Below are 17,735 nucleotides of genomic sequence, written 5' to 3'. Positions count from 1 at the left end.
TTCCGCCAGGTGTTTCAGGTGGTCCTCATACGTCTTGGAATATACGATGACGTCGTCCAGGTACAGCAGGACCGTCTCGAAGTTTCTGTGGCCCAGACAGCACTCCATTAATCGTTGGAAGGTTCCTGGTGCGTTGCAGAGTCCGAACGGCATGCAGGTAAACTCTTAGTCCCATCGGGGTGGTGAATGCGGTCTTCTCCCGGTCCGCCTCTGCTACAGGAACCTGCCAGTACCCACTAGTGAGATCCAAGGTAGAGAAGAAGTTAGCAGATCTTAAAGCAGCCAAAGACTCCTCTATCCTTGGTAAGGGGTACGCATCCTTGTGTGTGATACGGTTGATTTTCCGGTAATCTACACACATCCTCATGGTGTTGTCTTTCTTTTTGACTAAGACTAGTGGAGCTGCCCAGGGGCTACAGCTATCCCTGATCACCCCAGCCTCCTTCATGTCTCTAAGCATCCCCTTGGCGTGTTGGTAGTGTGCAGGGGGTACGGGTCGATACCTCTCTTTTATGGGAGGATGGTCTCCCGTGGGGATGTGGTGTTCTACCCCCTTGACTCGCCCGAAGTCTAACGGGTGTTTACTAAACACTCTCTCGTACTCTTGAACCACCCGATAGACTCCCTGTTTCTGGTGTGAGGGAGTGGAGTCAGTACCCAAATGTAGTTGCTGACACCAGTCCTCCATTGTTTTCTGAGAGCCGTTACCTTCCTCCGGGGAAGATGGAGGCAAGGGTTCTACGGACTGTATGGAATCTTGATTGATGGTATACAATTTGGCTAGCGTGGCATACCGGGGCAGGTACACTTCCCTCTTCCCGATATTTATTATGCGAACGGGCACCCTCCCATGGCGTACATTGACCACCCCCCGTGCTGTCAAAATGGTGGGCCTACTGTCTGAGTAAACTGGTTCTACCATTGCCTGGTAATCTCTACCTCTCAGACCAATAGCTGCCCGGCACCAAATCATCATTTCACTTTTCGGGGGCATGGCAATAGGGAAAGGGTCACACATTCGCACGCTACCAATCTCACCACCGGAGAGTTCTAGCTGTTGCCGTCGCATCAGTGCCCGGATCTCTTTCTGGAGCACTCGCTGCTGGCCGGAGCTGGCGTTCTTGGCAACCTGCTGTAAAAGGAAAATCACCTCTGCAAGACATTTTTCAATTACATTAGTTCCTAGAGTTATCTTTGGGTGACTCTCGTGTTTGTCAATGTCTACAATGATCAGTCCCTGTGCTGCCAGTTCGACTCTACCGATTTTAATGGTCACCTCTTTAAATCCAATCTGTGGCACGGGCTGACCATTGCTGGCGATGATACTCAAGTCGTCGTCAGGGTAGCGGGTGATATCCGAGTCATTCCAGTACTGCTTGAAGAGCACGTACGGGATGGTGGTGACCTGTGTCCAGTAGGGCACTCATAGGAATGCCATCCAGTACCACGGGTAAGACTGGACGTCCTCCCACATATTTGTCGCGCCAGTTCGATGGGCCTGGTGATCTTTTTCCTGGGGGTTGGCCCTCTACCCCAGGTTGTGCCAGTTTAAAGGACAGTACCTTGCCATATGTCCGGGTTGATTGCAGCGGCGGCAGATGGGTTGTCCGTCCTCGTTGTATCGGTCGCTGGGTCTTCCTCTGGCCGGTGGGGTCCTCCTTGGTCGACGCCACGGGATGTCCTCCGGTCCGGATGCCAGCTGGATCTTCCCTGGAGTGGAAACCTGTAAAGACTGCACAGTTCGGGTTAGCGCAGCAACGCTTTTAGCTAGCTCTTGGACCTGATGGTGCAGGTCTGGAGCCGGGTCATTGTTCAAAGCCTGCGCATCAGCTCCCACAGGCCCTGCCGACAAGGGCGCCGCCTCCTGGTGGTAAGTGGTAGTGGGGCGTCTGTGGGTCACAACGCCACCTGGTGCCGGTTCTCGAAGCACCCGGATGGCTCTGTCCTTGAACTGTGCAAATCCCAGATGAGGGTCCTGTAAGGCCATTGCCCGCAACTGGGTTCGGTGGGCATTGCAATATAAACCCTCTATAAATTGTTCAGTCAACAGCCTGTCCTCGTCTCCCACGCCGTCAGGTTCGGTCTGCTTAATGGCTCTTAGGGCCTCTTGTAGGTTCAGGGCATAGTCCCTTATACTCTCATGTGCCCGCTGTTTGCACCCGTAGAATCTAAGCTTGATCTCGGCTGAGGTGCGTGTATCAAAGGTGTCCCTCAGCCGGGTTAGTATCCCTGCGACAGTCCTCCCCCCAGGTGGCCAGGACTTTACCTCCCTTTGGGCTGCCCCGGTTAGTTGGGCCACCAGGATGCTCACTTTTTGCTCCTCTGTGAGGGGGTACACCTGGAAGAGGCTATCCAGCTTTTCTCTAAAGTCATGCAGAGTATGTGACTCCCCTGAGTACTGGGGTAGCCAGGCTGCCCCCGGGATATAGGGCATGGTGAAAGGCATGACCGCAACAGCGGTGGCGCTGGCGGGGGTTGAAGCGATGAATCTCTCCTCCGTATCCGACATCCTTCTCCCCCCTAGTGGACCGTGGCCTACCTTGCGATGATCCTCTTCCGTAGGCCGCGGCTCCGCAGTGGATCGTCAGGGTTGAGGACCTTCCGTCGCGCTCCTGTGACGTCGGCGTCTGCTGGGCTCCTTCCAGGACCTTACACAACGTCCGGACGTGAGGCGGGGCTTCAGTTCTCGCGCGCTTTCGGAGTCCACGCCCCTCTTCTTCCCGCGCGGCGTCCTCAAGATGGCGTCCAATGGCGGGAAAACTCCACGTGTGGCGGGAAGAAGGCTGAAGATGGCGCCGGATGGCGGGAAAACTCCACCGATGGCGGGAAGGAAGCGGAAGATGGCGCCGGATGGCGGGAATCTTCACCACAGGTAAGTTTGAACAGTCTTTTTCAGGCACGCAGTACCCGGTGGTTGCGGGCACGAAATCCTGCCGACTACGCCAAAAGTTGACGCGCCCCTGGGCCTGTGTCGCACTGCGTTGCGCACGCGGGAGCTTACCCGGAGCCGGATCTCTTTAGGGTTGTAGTCTCGTGGCGGTGATCCGGTCCGTGCCCAGGGAGTCAGACTAAGTGGCGCTATATCAGCGGTAGATGTTGTACGACTACGCCACCCGTTGAATGCAGCTATGGAGCTGCCGCTGCAGGACAGTCCGCTGAGGCCGGTGGATGGATGGTGCAGCGTAGATGGTATAACCCCCAACGGGAGGGGTATGGCCTCAGGGCAGCAGATGTGGATGATGGGGGTAGCAGGAACCACTCGGAGACGGTACGGTGTAGTTCAGGGTCTTTACTGGTGACAAAGATAGACCCTCCCGGAGTACTGGCTAGCGATTGGGGCCTGGTCAGTCCTTGAGCAGATGGGATCTCCCCTGGCCAGGCGGAGTTGTAGGCCTCCCAAACTAACGATACTCTTCTGGCTACCTTGCTAGAGGCGGGTATAAGTAGCCCATGTCCCTGAGTGTACCGTGTGGTGCTCACCCGTATGGCCGGTGACTCGGGGCCTTCTAGTAGCTTTCGCTCCACGACGGCGGTGCTGGTCCCACGCGTGTGACCGTGCCTTCGGGTTTCTGGGCCACAGGACCTGCAATCCCCTGCCGGTCGGTTTCTGCTGCTGGATAGGAGTTAGTCCCCACAGCCTCGGACTCCGGGTCCGGTGATAACTTCTCAGTCAGGGCGAGCTCTGGAGCTGCCAGCCCCTGACTCCTTGTAGCACTGCTCCCACAGAGCTCCTGTTGTTTCTTCCTATGCTGCTTCTCTTCTCTACTTCTTCTCTACTCACTAACCCTGCCTCAGCCCTAGGTTTATATAGGGGAAGTTCTTCCCCTCCCAGGACTGGGCAGGAGGTGTGGCATGCATAGGATCCCTGACCAAGAGACCTCCCACCTGCTCTCAGACGTAATATCTCTATCACTGTGGCAACCAGACCCCTGGGGTGTCACAAATGCATTTGTTATAGTTGAAAGCAATACAAAAGTGAAAAAAAGGCATAAAAAATGCTACTTGTGAACATAGCCAAAGGTGTGGAGGAGTATTTTTGTTTTTGGTCATTTATTTTAACTTATACACAAGTCTTTTCCCTGGAAAGGACGTTCCTTAACATATTTCACAGGAAAAAAGTTTCACTTTCGTTTTATTGTGAGCCTGTAAAAGTGGCTTAATACCTCTGACCACGTTGTTGACAGCAGTGACCTGGGGGTCAGAAATGCTTCCAGGGGCAATCCGCATGCTGTCCCCATGTCATTTGAGCACTGTCACTATCGTTTTGGGCACTTGTTAGGCTTTTAAAAGACTGCCGGGGTGCCGCCGCAAAAATGCTTGGGTCTCCCATAGACTAACATTGGGCTTGTTGCTCGGGTCGAGCACCCGAGTATCACGGCGAGCTCGGCCCAAACTTTGAGCACCCGAGCATTTTAGTGCTCGCTCAACACTAATGATGGCGTATGTGCTGTTTCATGAATGTAGCTTTCAAATTGTTTTTTTCCTCTGAGTCAGCCCTGTTTTATCATATAGAGGGGTGTGTTCTTCAGAAATGCATTGCCGCTGTTCCCTGGTGGGTGGAGAACAATATATGGACGTACATCATGATCTCACAACTGACAAGTTAAACATTAGTTACTCTTTTGCATAGCTCCCAACCTTCCAAGGTTCTGTGGGACTGTCCTAATTTAAGGGGTCAAGCCAGCTGTTTCTGCACATCAGGGCTTCGTCCCTTCTTCCTCTCCACTTTTGTCTCGGCAACTTCATCACCCCATATAGCTCCTCCTCAGGGGCAGGACCAGCATCTCTGCACTTAATATCAATTAAATGACTATCTTCTTCACTTCAGATTTGGTTTCCCTGGAAATGAAACCCTCAATCTCCCACTTTTTTTGTAGACAATAGCTCAAACCTTCAGCCACAGCCTACACTGCTCAGAATTAGAGATACTGTGTGTTTGTATCTGTACATAATAGTGGTATATGTCCCTGTATTTAGAGATCAAGTTAAATTTTTTTGTAGTTTTATAGAAGGGGAAAAAAAATTGAATACAATCACAAAAAATGTAACTTGCTTTTTTGTGAAATCTTGTGTCGCCAGGAATCAAACCCACAACCTGGATCAATGCAAACAACAAATAAAACTGAGCCACAGGTTACACTGACATCAGTGGGAGGGTTTTCTATACTTAAGGCCACGACCCCACTATCGGTATTCGGTCAGTATATTTTTTTCTCAGGAGTGGGTGATAAATGCTGAATTAGTGACCTGTTTCTATTACACATTTTCTGTTACTCACCTGGTTTTGGCTCCCACTCATGAGAAAAAATACTGACCGAATACTGACCAAATACTGATAGTGGGGCTGTGGCCTAAAGCTGCATTGCAGGCTGTGAAATCTCAGGCAGATGAAGCTGGTACATAGAGCTACATCTGTATCTCTACGTCCCTGTATTCCAGAAGGAAAATAAAAGGAAGATTTTTTTTTTTCTTCCTATTAAATTACTGAAAAATAAGGAAACAATTACAATGTCATTTTTACTGTGCCTTTTTAAAAAAAAAAACAAAAAAAACAAACAATAACTTCACCAATATGTTTGGTAATTGTAACGACCTGCACAACACGGCAATTAAATTAATTTTGGTGATCAGTGAATGTTGTGATTGATTTTATTTTAATCCATTAAACCCATAAAAATATAATAATGTAACGCTGAGGCCATGTAATGCAAATACTGTGTTGTTTCTTTGTTGTTTCTTTGTTGTTTCTTTGTTGTTTCTTTGTTGTTTCTTTGTTGTTTCTGAAAAGCTGCACTTAAAGAATGCAATAACCAGAGAAGACTGTTACTGTATCTTTTGTATTAATTTTCCTATTACTGTTTTTATTTTGAGACATAAATCGGGGCAGTAGGCATGGGCGAGATACTAGTCTTCAACACCCTGGCCAGAAAAACTGTGTCTTAACTCTGTGTTTCATACGAACACATCCCAGTGCAGCTCTGCACAGCGCCGGTCCCCTTTGACCCCACAATAAGGAACCCACACCAGCTCGTAAAACAAAGCCCTTTTTACTATCCAACTTTTATATACAGAGAATGGCAGGAGATGAGCTTGCCATGTTATTCTGTGCAATAGAGGCACATTCCCTTTGGTTATGGACCGCGTCACAGTTTGTGAAATAACCTGTAACTCTGCATTTGGAAGAGATTTTCCAATTAGTCATATTGAAAGTCCATATCCTGGTCATAAATACTCCATCTCTTAATAGAGGTTTAGATTGGAATTGATTGATTTGGAAAGGAGTAGATGGTTGAAACCTTGTCTGCGTACATACATTATCTACTGCTCACCAAACCTTTACATTTACATCTTTGCACTGTTTGTAATTATTTTTAGTTAAAACACAACACTGGTAAAGTCCAGAATCCTTAGGAGATGGATTCTCTAGAGAAAAAACAAAATTCTTATCCAACCATCTCACATTCCCGTATTGACTTCTATGTATAACATTTGTTCGACCATTTGAAAAACTTCCCAAAAATAATTTGTTTCTGGTCCATGTTAACAAAGACTCGGGAGGTAACTCTCTAACCTTGTGTTGCATTTTAATAAGAGGAGACCTATTTTCTTGACTATGTACGGCTTGTGGTGCAACCCTTACTTCTGGAGTGATAGTATTTGTTACTGTAAAAACTACAGATACTTGTACGCGTACTGGCTCTCTGGTTATCTGGATATTCCATGTTTTTATTCAATCCTCATGTCCTTCTGTAATAGAAAGTAATGAATGATCCAAAATTTTCCCAAAATGTTGTGATTTTAACACAATCTCTGTTTCGGATGTTCTAACTGTCCCTTTTACGAGCCTATCATTAGTAATATCACCCGAACATACAGCTTTCTCTTCACCTCTTATCTCTATATTCCAGTATAACACATCTGTAGGATTGCATTCCCATGTGCCTGTCATATTATTATGTATATAATCTCCTTGTAACTGTGTAAATTTAGACTTCGGTCCTGTGGCAGCATGTAATATTATGTTAGTGTCGTGTATGAAGTGCAGTTCAATACAGCATTCTACACCATAACCCATGCAAATGTTTCCAGTAATATCTACTGAATCGTCCGGTATGTCTTCATCTATTAGATTTTGTATACTTGATCCTCATGGTTTTCGTGAATGTAAAGTTCCTTTGATATGTCCATTCACTTCACTAGGATTCGTTCCATGATAAAAAAATGTCTTCGGCGTAGATCACAAGTGAAATAGTACAAAGTAGCAGAAATGTGGTTCCCATCAGATAGTAGCTTTTCCTGGGAAACTTTTTTTCTTTTCTTGAAGGATTGGTATTGAATTCTTTCCATCAAGGACATGGTATTCCGTATTCCAGCTCTTATTTGAATCCATTTCTTCCTAAAAGAAATGCAGTATCTTTATTTTGCAATGTACAATTTGCATTGATCAACATGTACCCACAATTTTTGTTGTCTGCGGGTATTTTTAACCATGTTAGATGCTGGTTGCACTAGGATCATAACTCGTCCCATGGTATCGATTATTTCAAAGGGACCTTCCCAGTTACTTTCCCAAGGTCCACTCTTCCTGAAAGTTTTTATCATGACTAGAGCCCTTTTTTTTTTTAATTTAGATTCATATGGTGGCTCCATCCTCTGCATTCATGATGCAGGATGTGGAAGAATGGTTTTCAAGTTTTCCTGCAACAATTGCAACCATTTGGACCTTGCAACAGCATCTTTTTGAGGTGTGGACAAAAATGGTTCATGTGGGAAAAGCAATGGCATTTTCCTTCCTGTCATTGGTTCAAAAGGAGTAAACTGAGTTGTGGAGGAAGTTGTTCCTCTAACACTCAACAGTACAAAAGGTACTGCATCCACCCAAGTATGACCTTTGTCCAATAACATTTTGGCAATTCTGGATTTTATTGTCCTATTCATCCTTTCCACTATACCAGCAGACTGTGGATGATAGGGGACATGAAACTGTTGTTGCACCCCTAGAATAGCACAAACTGCTCGCATGATCTTTCCTGTGAAGTGACTTCCTCGATCAGAGGTGATCATTCTTGGGATCCCTCAAGTACAAAAGACATGATTAACTAATGCTCTAGCTGTAGACAAAGCATCATCTTTCCTGACAGGTAAAATTTCAACCCATTTAGAAAAAACATCTACTACAACCAATGCATACCTGAGACCATTTTTACCTGATGGTAATGGACCAATGTAGTCAATTTGTAATGTAGACCATGGACCATCGGCAGGTGCTGTTCGCAGTAGTGGCGGTTTCTGTCCTTTTGGTCTTGGATTAATTTGGGCACAAATGAGACATGATTGAACAATACTTTGTACAGTCTCTTCCATCTTTTCCCAGTAAAATTTCTCTCTGAGAATGCCTAACAATTTCTGTTGGCCCAAATGACCCAAGCTTTCATGATTGTATCTTGTAAACTCATCCTATAGATGTTTTGGTACAACAGGATGCAAGTCCCCGTTTAAGTCCTGACACAAAACCCCTTTTTCACAAACAAAGGGAGGTTTTGGATCAACCCGGGAAGCAACAAGAGTTGCATCTTTTTCTTGTTCTTCCGCAAAAGAAGGGATATGCGTGTCTGTTCTTTGAACTGCTGAAACCTCGAGAGGTTCAGGCTCAAACACTTCTTCTCCTGTCAGGGCTGCCTCTTTGGCTAACATATCTGCGGTTGCATTTCCGACAGATAATTCATCATCAGACTTTTTATGGGCAGGAACTTTGACAATAGCAAAACCATTAGGGGTTTTTGAAGCGATTTCAAAAATTGTTTTCAGTGTGTCACTATGTACAAGAGTCTTGTTAGAAGAATCTACGTAGCCTCTTTTTTTCCCAAACTGGCAGATAATCTGTCAGTGATCTCACAACATAGGAGCTATCACTGTAGATTACAATGGGACACTGATCGTCAGCCTCATTCAGCTGTAGCACCATTTTTACTGCTTCTAGCTCTGCCCTCTGAGCTGAAAAATGACTCGGTAACTTGTGCTTTACCACCTGTCCTCTTGTGGGATAAAAAATGGCATATCCTGTATAATAGTGCCCATCTGAATAGAATCGAGAACCATCTACCAAAACGGCTTCATCTGTTACCTCTGCCTACCGTCTGAAAAGTGATGGACTTGGATCCTGAAAAGACTGGAGACAATCATGAGTTTGCCCTTCATATTGCATCAACTGAGGAAGAACATATTTGGCCTTACAATCTACCTCAATTTGATTGGGAGACAATGACAGTAACCAATGGGCAAATCTCTGATGTGACACACCTGGGATATTTTTCTCAAAGAGAAGTTTTAGTGTAGAATGAGGAGTTTGCAGAATTTTTTTGTTGAAACCAACAATGTGTTCAGTTGCTTTGAGTGCAAAGTAGACGCCTACCAAATGTCTCGCACAAATTTCAAAACCTCTTTCAACAGGTGAGAAAAGCTTAGAAAAATAGCCCAAAATTCTCCACTCTTCTGCCTGCAATTGTAACAGAACAGCCGACACCGCTGTCTCTGATGTGTGAACTTGTAGAGCAAATGGAGCTGAAGGATCTACTGTGGACAAAGCAGGTGCATTCTGTAAATTCATTTTCATTTGTTCAAATGAGGTTTGTTGTTCATCACCCCAGGGACCAAAATCAGTATTTTCACCTTTCAAAAGATCGTACAAAGGCCTTGCCTTTTCAGCAAAATTCTCAATGAAATCCCTAGAATAGTTTACAAGGCCTAAAAAATGTCGCAATGCCTTGTGTGTATTTGGGATTGGAAGTGACGCGACTGCCTCTATTCTTTCCTGCAACGGCTGTCTTTTTCCTGGACTCAGCAAAACTCCCAAAAATCTCACCTCTGTCTTCATCAATTTGACCTTTTTAGTGTTCAATTTCAACCCTGCATCATACAACAGTTCAAATAATTCTGCCAAAAGAGAAACATGTGACTCCTTATCCTCAGTAGACAACAGAATATCATCCACATATTGCAGGATGCAATCAGGCCTAGAAAATCTGGATAATACCTTTGCCAACACCTGATGAAAAACACTAGGTGACAAATGTGCTCCTTGCGGTAACCTGCAAAACAAATATTGCTCATCCAAGAAAGTAAATGCAAACTTGTACTGACAGCTCTTTTCAAGAGGTATACTGAAAAAAACGTTACTAATGTCTAGCACAGAGAAATATTTTGCCTTTGCATTTCGCCTTGCCATCATACCATGAGTATCAGCAACAATGGGAGCAACATTGGGAGTATGTTTATTAAACATCCGCAAATCCAATATCATTCGATATGTACCATCAGATTTCAATACACACCATAAAGGATTGTTACTTACAGAATTAGCCTTACGTATGACACCTTGAGCTAGCAATTCCTGTATGATCTTAGACATAGAACCAATTGAATCTGGAGGCAGTTTATACTGACGCTGCGGAGGACGGTCACGTCCTTCTACATTTACAATTACATCCTTCATTGTACCCACTTCATTTCAGAACTGAGCCCAAAGAGAAGGAAAGCATTGTACAATTTCGGTCAGTACCTCCTCACCACCAGTTTCAGGCCACAAATGATCTGATGACACAACATCATTCAAGCAAATACTTCCAACATGGCTATATTCACTAGGGTCAATGACTACAGGTTTGCGTCCATTAGAATCTTTCCAGATCACTTGATTCCCTAGATCAATTACCCATCCGAATCTCTGCATAAAATCTGTGCCAAGTATATTCTCAGAATCACGACAATGCCAAATGTCAATTCCTGCTTTGAAAGAACCTGGTATTTCCAACATAACATTTAGAAACAAGCTTTGCTTTTGTTTTTCCTTTTCCGCTGAATCCTATGATATTACAACTTGGAGATTCTGGGTTTACCATCAAATTAAGGTTGGTAACACTTAATTGTGCCCCGGTATCAATCAGAAACACAGCACTCTGTTCTGCCAGAATCACCTTGACAAAAGGTCTCCCACAATAATCTAACGTTACTCTCGTCACAAATTCCAATGGATGGGGTGTGGAAGCGTTCTTCGCTAGTCAGAGAGATGGAGATGGGAGCAGACCAGTGTCTCTTTTACAAGCACTGTCCCTGCAATTTGACTCCTTCACTGTCATCTCTCTGATCTGTCTGATTAATGGAGCATATGGTGTCTGTGTAGTGTCAGTGTGAGTAGATGAGAGAACTGAATGGAGGGGCAGAAGGTCTGTTGGAAGATTTTGGAATAAGTCCGTTTTCTCTTCCAAGCTTACCTGTTCCCGATGTATCTGCCTCTGATTCTGCTCTCAAGAATTTTCTGCACTGCCACTTTAAGTGTCCAGGTATACCACAAAAATGACAATAGACATTGTTTCTTTGTGTGATATTTTTACCTCTATGCTCAGTGTAATCTCTATTCCTGGATGTTAAAGTGGATTTAAGTCTTGGTTGAGTTTTATCTGATGTCAGTTTTCTATCTTTTTCCTCATGAACTACAGCTATTTTTGCCTTGACCGGATTCCGCTTCATGGATCTCCTAATTTTGTCAATAAAAGTTGTTGCCTCCTGCAATGATGCCAGAACACTAGCCAGTTGCACTGATACAGGATCTAGGTACTTGAATTTTGATACATATAATTTGATCATGGATGCTGATTCCTCATTAGACCCAACAGGCATCACCATTCTATAGGCCTGTTCAAATTTGACCAAAAAAGCAAATGGGTCATCATGGATACTCGCACTCAATTGATTCAAAATGTCAACTGAGGGCGTGTCTCCTGTAGTAAATACCAGCAATTGTCTAAGTCTGTCTTCTTTTGTACTATGTGTTAATTCATTATCATCATTTAGTTTGGGCGTGACCTGTAATCGTTTGGCCATATGTGAAGGCAACCAGACTCTGAATGCCTTGTTTTTTTGTTCATCATTAAGATTGAACTTATCTGTATTAGATTCAAAAATGTCTGCATTATCAAAAGCATCCACCTTCTCATTGTACTTTGGGATGTCTTTTTTACAATTTTCATCAATTGATCGTGTATTTTAAGATTGATTCGTGCTGCTGTCATGTAATTTTTTCTTTTGTAGTTCAACTCCCTGTAAATCTTCCCCTGAAATTTCGAAATCTTGTGTCTCTGGTATAAATGATGTGGAGGCACTATCTTCACTTTTACTATTTGATCTTGTATTTACAGAAACCTTTTTTAGGTCTTGGTGTAATTTGGACAATAACTCTGTCCTGGTATCAATTTGATCCTCCAATTGTTCAATATATTCTGCCAAAATCAAACAATTTGGACAATCAAAGTAATCCCCGTCAGTGTCTTGTGTCTCAGTATGACTGATGTCTTGTGTGTCTACCGGTTTGTCAGAATGACTGATGTCTTGTGTGATAATGCATGCTTTGTGTGCTTGTGTGTCAGTTTTTTCAAAAAACAAATTATTGTACACACGGACCATATGCATCACATTTTGAAGCTTTCTCTAACTTTTTTTACAGAAAAAAACTTATCAATGTTAAGATTCTCTGCTTCACATTGGGTATACAAACTAGACCATAATTGTGCATCTGTATGGCTATGAACAAACTTAAACTGTATGTTACTTTTCTTAGAATATTCATGAATAAAATCCAGTTCTCACCTATGGAATGGCTTTTCCTCTCCTGGATTGATCCAACCGTCAATGGATGGTGACTTTTCTGTGCTCCGCTGACCCCCACGTGGTACGCTTTGGAGACCAACTTCACTCCTCACTGTCCAGTAGATTCCATCTGATCCTTGTGAATGTGGAATTCCTGAGACTTGTACAAGTATTTTTAGCTCTGCCCCCCCCCCCCACACACCTTTGTACTAGAGGAAGGATTCCAGACAAAATAGCACAAAAATAAAATCAGAAATGGCTGTGGCTCGCCATTAATGTTAGAAAAATTAACACTTCCTTATCTTAGATAAGGGCACAGTGAAGATAAAAGGAAAATCAGTCTTTGAATTGTGTGGATAAAACAAAAGCTTATTTAATGTTCATTCAAAAAGGTGATTACAAAACATGGAAAGAAAATACTTCTTTTGTTGTGTGCTATGAACTATCAGGTTAAAAGAAAATTGGAACAATTATAAGTTCTTGCATATCCAGTCTTGGCAGTATGTGATGGAGACCTCAAGGTATGAGAATCTACCCACCATACTGATGCCTCTCCTTATATACCATCTTGCCTCATAGATATACATTGGAGACTATTTTTTTACAGTTACATAACCCAATATGGCGTTTTGCTGATATGGCAGTAACCTCCATACCTATAATAGAGTATGTATTTTCGACTGTGTACAATTACTTCATGTTGGCATATTTCAAACATATGGCTAAGGACTTTTCATCATTAGTTATCTCTAAATAACCCATGTTGACAATGAGTCCTATAGATTTGATGTACAGAACAGGTGTGTCTGCCAAGGTTCTCAGAATAACCTCTGTCATTCATTGAAACTACTGAAGCATGAGACTAAAAGCTTCTGAGAGCTTATATGTAATATTTTATATCGTAAGAGATTAATATTTTACAAGGATGAGGAGGAGGACAAGAGCAAATAGACAAAATCAGGAAGCGTATACCCATGTCTGGGTTTGAAGAGGTGCATGGTAATAAACCTCCCAAACAAAGACACTGGATTTGAGTTTGTTACGCTGCTATCATCTGGTGGTGTTGAGAAGTCTGGCCTAATCCAGCCCTTGTTCATTTTTAGAAGAGTCAGCCTGTCAGCATTTTCCGTTGACAGGAGGATGCGCTTTATAATTCCACCAGCGGCACTAAAAACCCGCTCTGATAAAACGCTAGTGGCAGGGCAGGCCAGGACCTCCAAGGCGTAGAGAGCCAGTTCATGCCACGTGTCCAGCTTGGATACCCAATAATTATAAGGCACAGAGGAGTCACGGAGGACATTGATACGGTCAGCATCTTCCCAAACTTTTCCCTCCTCGTGAAACTACCCTCCATCTCATCGTGCTCCTCCTGCAATGCCTCCTCTTTAAATGTGAGCAGCGAGCATTTCAGAAGACAGAGAAGTGGGATGGTGACGCTAATTATGGCATCATCGCAACTCACCATCTTGGTGGAGCCCTCAAAATTTTGGAGGATGGTACATATGTCTGACATCCATGCCCACTCCTGAGGTCTTATGTGTGGAGTCTGAACTGAATACCAACAGCCGAGTTGCTACTTGTAGTCAATAACTGCCCTCTGCTGCTCACAAATCCTTCCCAACATCTGCAAGGTTAAGTTAAAATGCGTTGGGACATCACGCACCAGTCGGTGAGCTGGAAGCTGCAAGGGCGGCGGAAGCTGTAGCTGACTTTCTAAAATGGGCACACGCGCAGCGTACTTTCACGAGCAGATCCAAGTAGGTTTTGAGAAACCGCTGAACTACGAGGTTAAGCATGTGGGCCAGGCATGGTACATGCGAGTTCGCCTGGCTTCAGTACTGCCACCAGGTTCCGGCCATTGTCACACATGACCATGCCTGGCTGTAGGTTTAGCGGTGTCAGCCACAGATCTGCCTGCTCTTTCAGAGCTGTCCACAACTCTTCAGCATTGTGCAGTTTGTCACCTTAGCTTATTGGCTTCAGCACAGCCTGTTGCCACTTGGCTGAGGCAGTGCTTCCAGCTTGTGACTAATGTGGTCATTTCAGATGTGGAGGAGGTGCAGGAGCTGTAGAATGTAGGGGCAACTCAGATTGGCCCAGGGCCCGCAATCCGCGGCTTTGGGAGGACTTGTTCCGTCCCAAGGTCAGACTGGGTCCCGGATCCCACTATATTAACCAAGTGTGCTGTCCGCGAGATGTACCATCCCTGCCCACAAGCACTTGTCCACGTGTCTGTGGTTAGGTGGACCTTCCCAGTAACTGCATTGAGGGCACAGCTAATGTACTGGGACATGTGCTTGTGTAATGCGGGGACGGCACACCGGGAGAAAGTGGCTGCTGGGGACTGAATACTGAGGGACAGCCACCGCCATCAGGTTGCGGAAAGCTTCCGTCTCAGAGCCTAAAAGGCACCATTTTGAGTGCAAGCAGTTGTGAAATGTGTGAATTTAGTAGTGGCCTGTGGGGTGTTGGCTGCATATTTGCACTTGCATTTCAAGGACTGGGCAGAAACAACTGAACCCTGCGCTGGGACAAGGATGTAGTTGCTGATGGTGCTAGTTGAGTGTGCAATGACAGGTGCAGGTCAGGAGGCATCTTGGCATGCCCCATGGACAGGGTATTGGCGTGCAGGCACACCAGCGGAACAAGCAGTGGTGTCACCTGCAGACACGGTTTCTGGACCCTGGCGTTTGGCCCACCTAGTCGGGTGCTTTGCTGTCATGTGCCTGGTCAGGCTGCTAGTTTTTCTACTCCTGCTGATGCTGGCCTGGCAGACAGTGCAAATGGCCTTTTTGGGTTATCTGAAGAGTCTTTAAAAAAGAACCAGACTCTGGAAGACCTAACAGTTGTACTGGCAACTTCCGTTATGTTGGGGTTCCGGGGAACGCTTTCCTGCCTTGTGTGTGGCCACCACACTGCTTCTTCCTGCCTGTTGTGGTGCTACGACTCCCTCCCCTGTGTGCTGCTGTCCTCGCTCTGCATGACACCTTACTAGGTTGTGTCAGTGAACTTCGGGTTCTTCGGGTGCAGCGCCAGTAATAGATTTTACCAGGGAAGAGTGGTTTTTGTTTTTCCACAGAGTCCAGAACAGGGGCAAGGCTCTTCCAAACACAGTCCCATAGGGAAGAGTTTTAACCACCCCCACCACATGTTTCGTGTCCCCACATGGCTTGGAAAACACTACCTCGGCGGTTGGGTATTCTTGGAGGTCCTCATGGATACACACAACCCCGACTGTCCATCCTCCTGGGGTTGTCTTCTGCCACCAGCGACTCGTGTATCAAAGTCACTAGGCTCCCTGAATGTAAGAGGGCCTCCGTTGGGTACCCATTAACCCGTACCTGGCACAGTTGGGGTTCACTGTCTGGGGAGTCGGCACCCGCAGAGCAGACGATCTGGGTGTACTGTGAGATCCGGCGGTTATACCGGTTAGACCCGCAGTCCATGGGCTCTGTAGTCGGGGGGGCAGTTAGCAACCATGTGTCCCGGCCCCTGACATCTCCAGCACCTAGTGGCAGAGGTACTGTTAGATCTTGTGACCTTTTGGGAGGGAATCTGTCTCCTGCCACTCACTCCAGGGTTCCCCTTCAGCACGGGTATGGTGCTGACTGCCCTCAGCAGAGGGACGCGCCCCCTTTCCCGGTTCCTGGTCTGGCAGGGTCCGGCGTGACAGCCATGAGGGGGCAGAGTCCCGTATAAAGTCCTGAGTGGCTGAGTACCACTGGATCAGGCTGACCACCTGGTTGAGGGTGCCGGGGTCCCCTTGCCCCACCTAACATTGGATAGCGGCTGGCAGAGTCCTCACCAGTTGGTCGACCACCATCTGGGCTGGAACCAAAATCTCAGGCTGGAGTCACCTCCTTACCAGCTGCAGAAGGTCATAAGCCTGAGACCAGGCGGGTCGGGTCTCCACAAAGGCCCATGAAAATACGCGCTGAGCCCTCACGTATGTATTGACCCCCCCCCCCCCCCCCCCCAGTCGGGCAAGGATCTCACCTTTTTGAGCCTCTGGTAGTCCTGGGCGTCCTCCCGACTGAGGTCCAAGTAGGCCTTCTGGGCATCGCCAACCAAAAACTGAGCCACCACTACTGCCTACTGGCCGGCTGGTAGGTTTTCCCGCTCTGCCGTGCGTTCATAGATGGTAAGGAAGGCTTCCACGTCATCCTCCGGTCCCGTCTTCCTCAACGCTGAGCGAACCTTGTCCCGGGCCCCTCGACGTTCTGGGGCTGGTGCTATCAGCGTCTCCTGCAGGGCTGTGAGCTGCTGCACGATCAGCTCATTGGTGTGATGCTGTTGCCGCTGCTTGAGGACCAATTGCCTTAACAGCTCCTCCATTTCGTCCACGGGGTTGGGCTGAAAGGTGGCCCAGTGGGGTATGCCTCAGTCACAATGCCCGCATTCTACACCAAGCTGTAAGGCGTCTGTGTTCACACTGTGCAGTGACCCAAGAAAGTCCAACATAAGCAGCTTTTATTCAGCAAAACTTAAAGGTAAACAAAGTCCTCCGGTTCGCAGCCGGCTTAATACAAGTCCATAATAATGGTTGCCGGGGGCAATGGCCGCTCAGAGCCTGACAGGTGCAGAGCCTTCCCAGGCGTGGGTTCAGCTGCTCACAGGCCCGCCGAGCTTTCCTGCTATGCTCCTAGCAGGTCCCAACACTAAAAACCCTGCATTAAGGATAAGTGGTGTTCAAAGGACCTGTGGCAAGAGCCCGGGTTGGAGGGAGGAGGCCGCCCCACTGCCTTCCTGTAGCCTCCTCCAAGAAATGAAGGCCCTGCCGGGTTTTACTTAATCTGCCATAGCCAGATAGCCTGACCAGGTCAATGCTCGCCTTCATTCCTGCATTGCAGCCGCAGGTGTGTCTGTCTATGCACACCAATGGATTTAATAGGTCTCTGTACACATTCTGGGGGAGATATATAACGTCCCTCGTATATGATCCCCGTCACTGGTACACACCTTGCTAACAATGTCAGACAGTAAGTGTTCGATCAGTTCCACCCAGGGCGTCCTACAATGATGAGCTTCACATCCGCATCTTTGTAACTTTTCTGTTAGAAAGCCAAGTCCAGGAGACTCCTGTGGTGTCTGCT

This window comes from Phyllobates terribilis, unplaced genomic scaffold, assembly GCF_046119375.1.
Source record: "Phyllobates terribilis strain yellow unplaced genomic scaffold, ASM4611937v1 Scaffold_1__5_contigs__length_1240528914, whole genome shotgun sequence".
Taxonomy (NCBI): domain Eukaryota; kingdom Metazoa; phylum Chordata; class Amphibia; order Anura; family Dendrobatidae; genus Phyllobates; species Phyllobates terribilis.
This window is presented reverse-complemented; position numbering follows the sequence as displayed.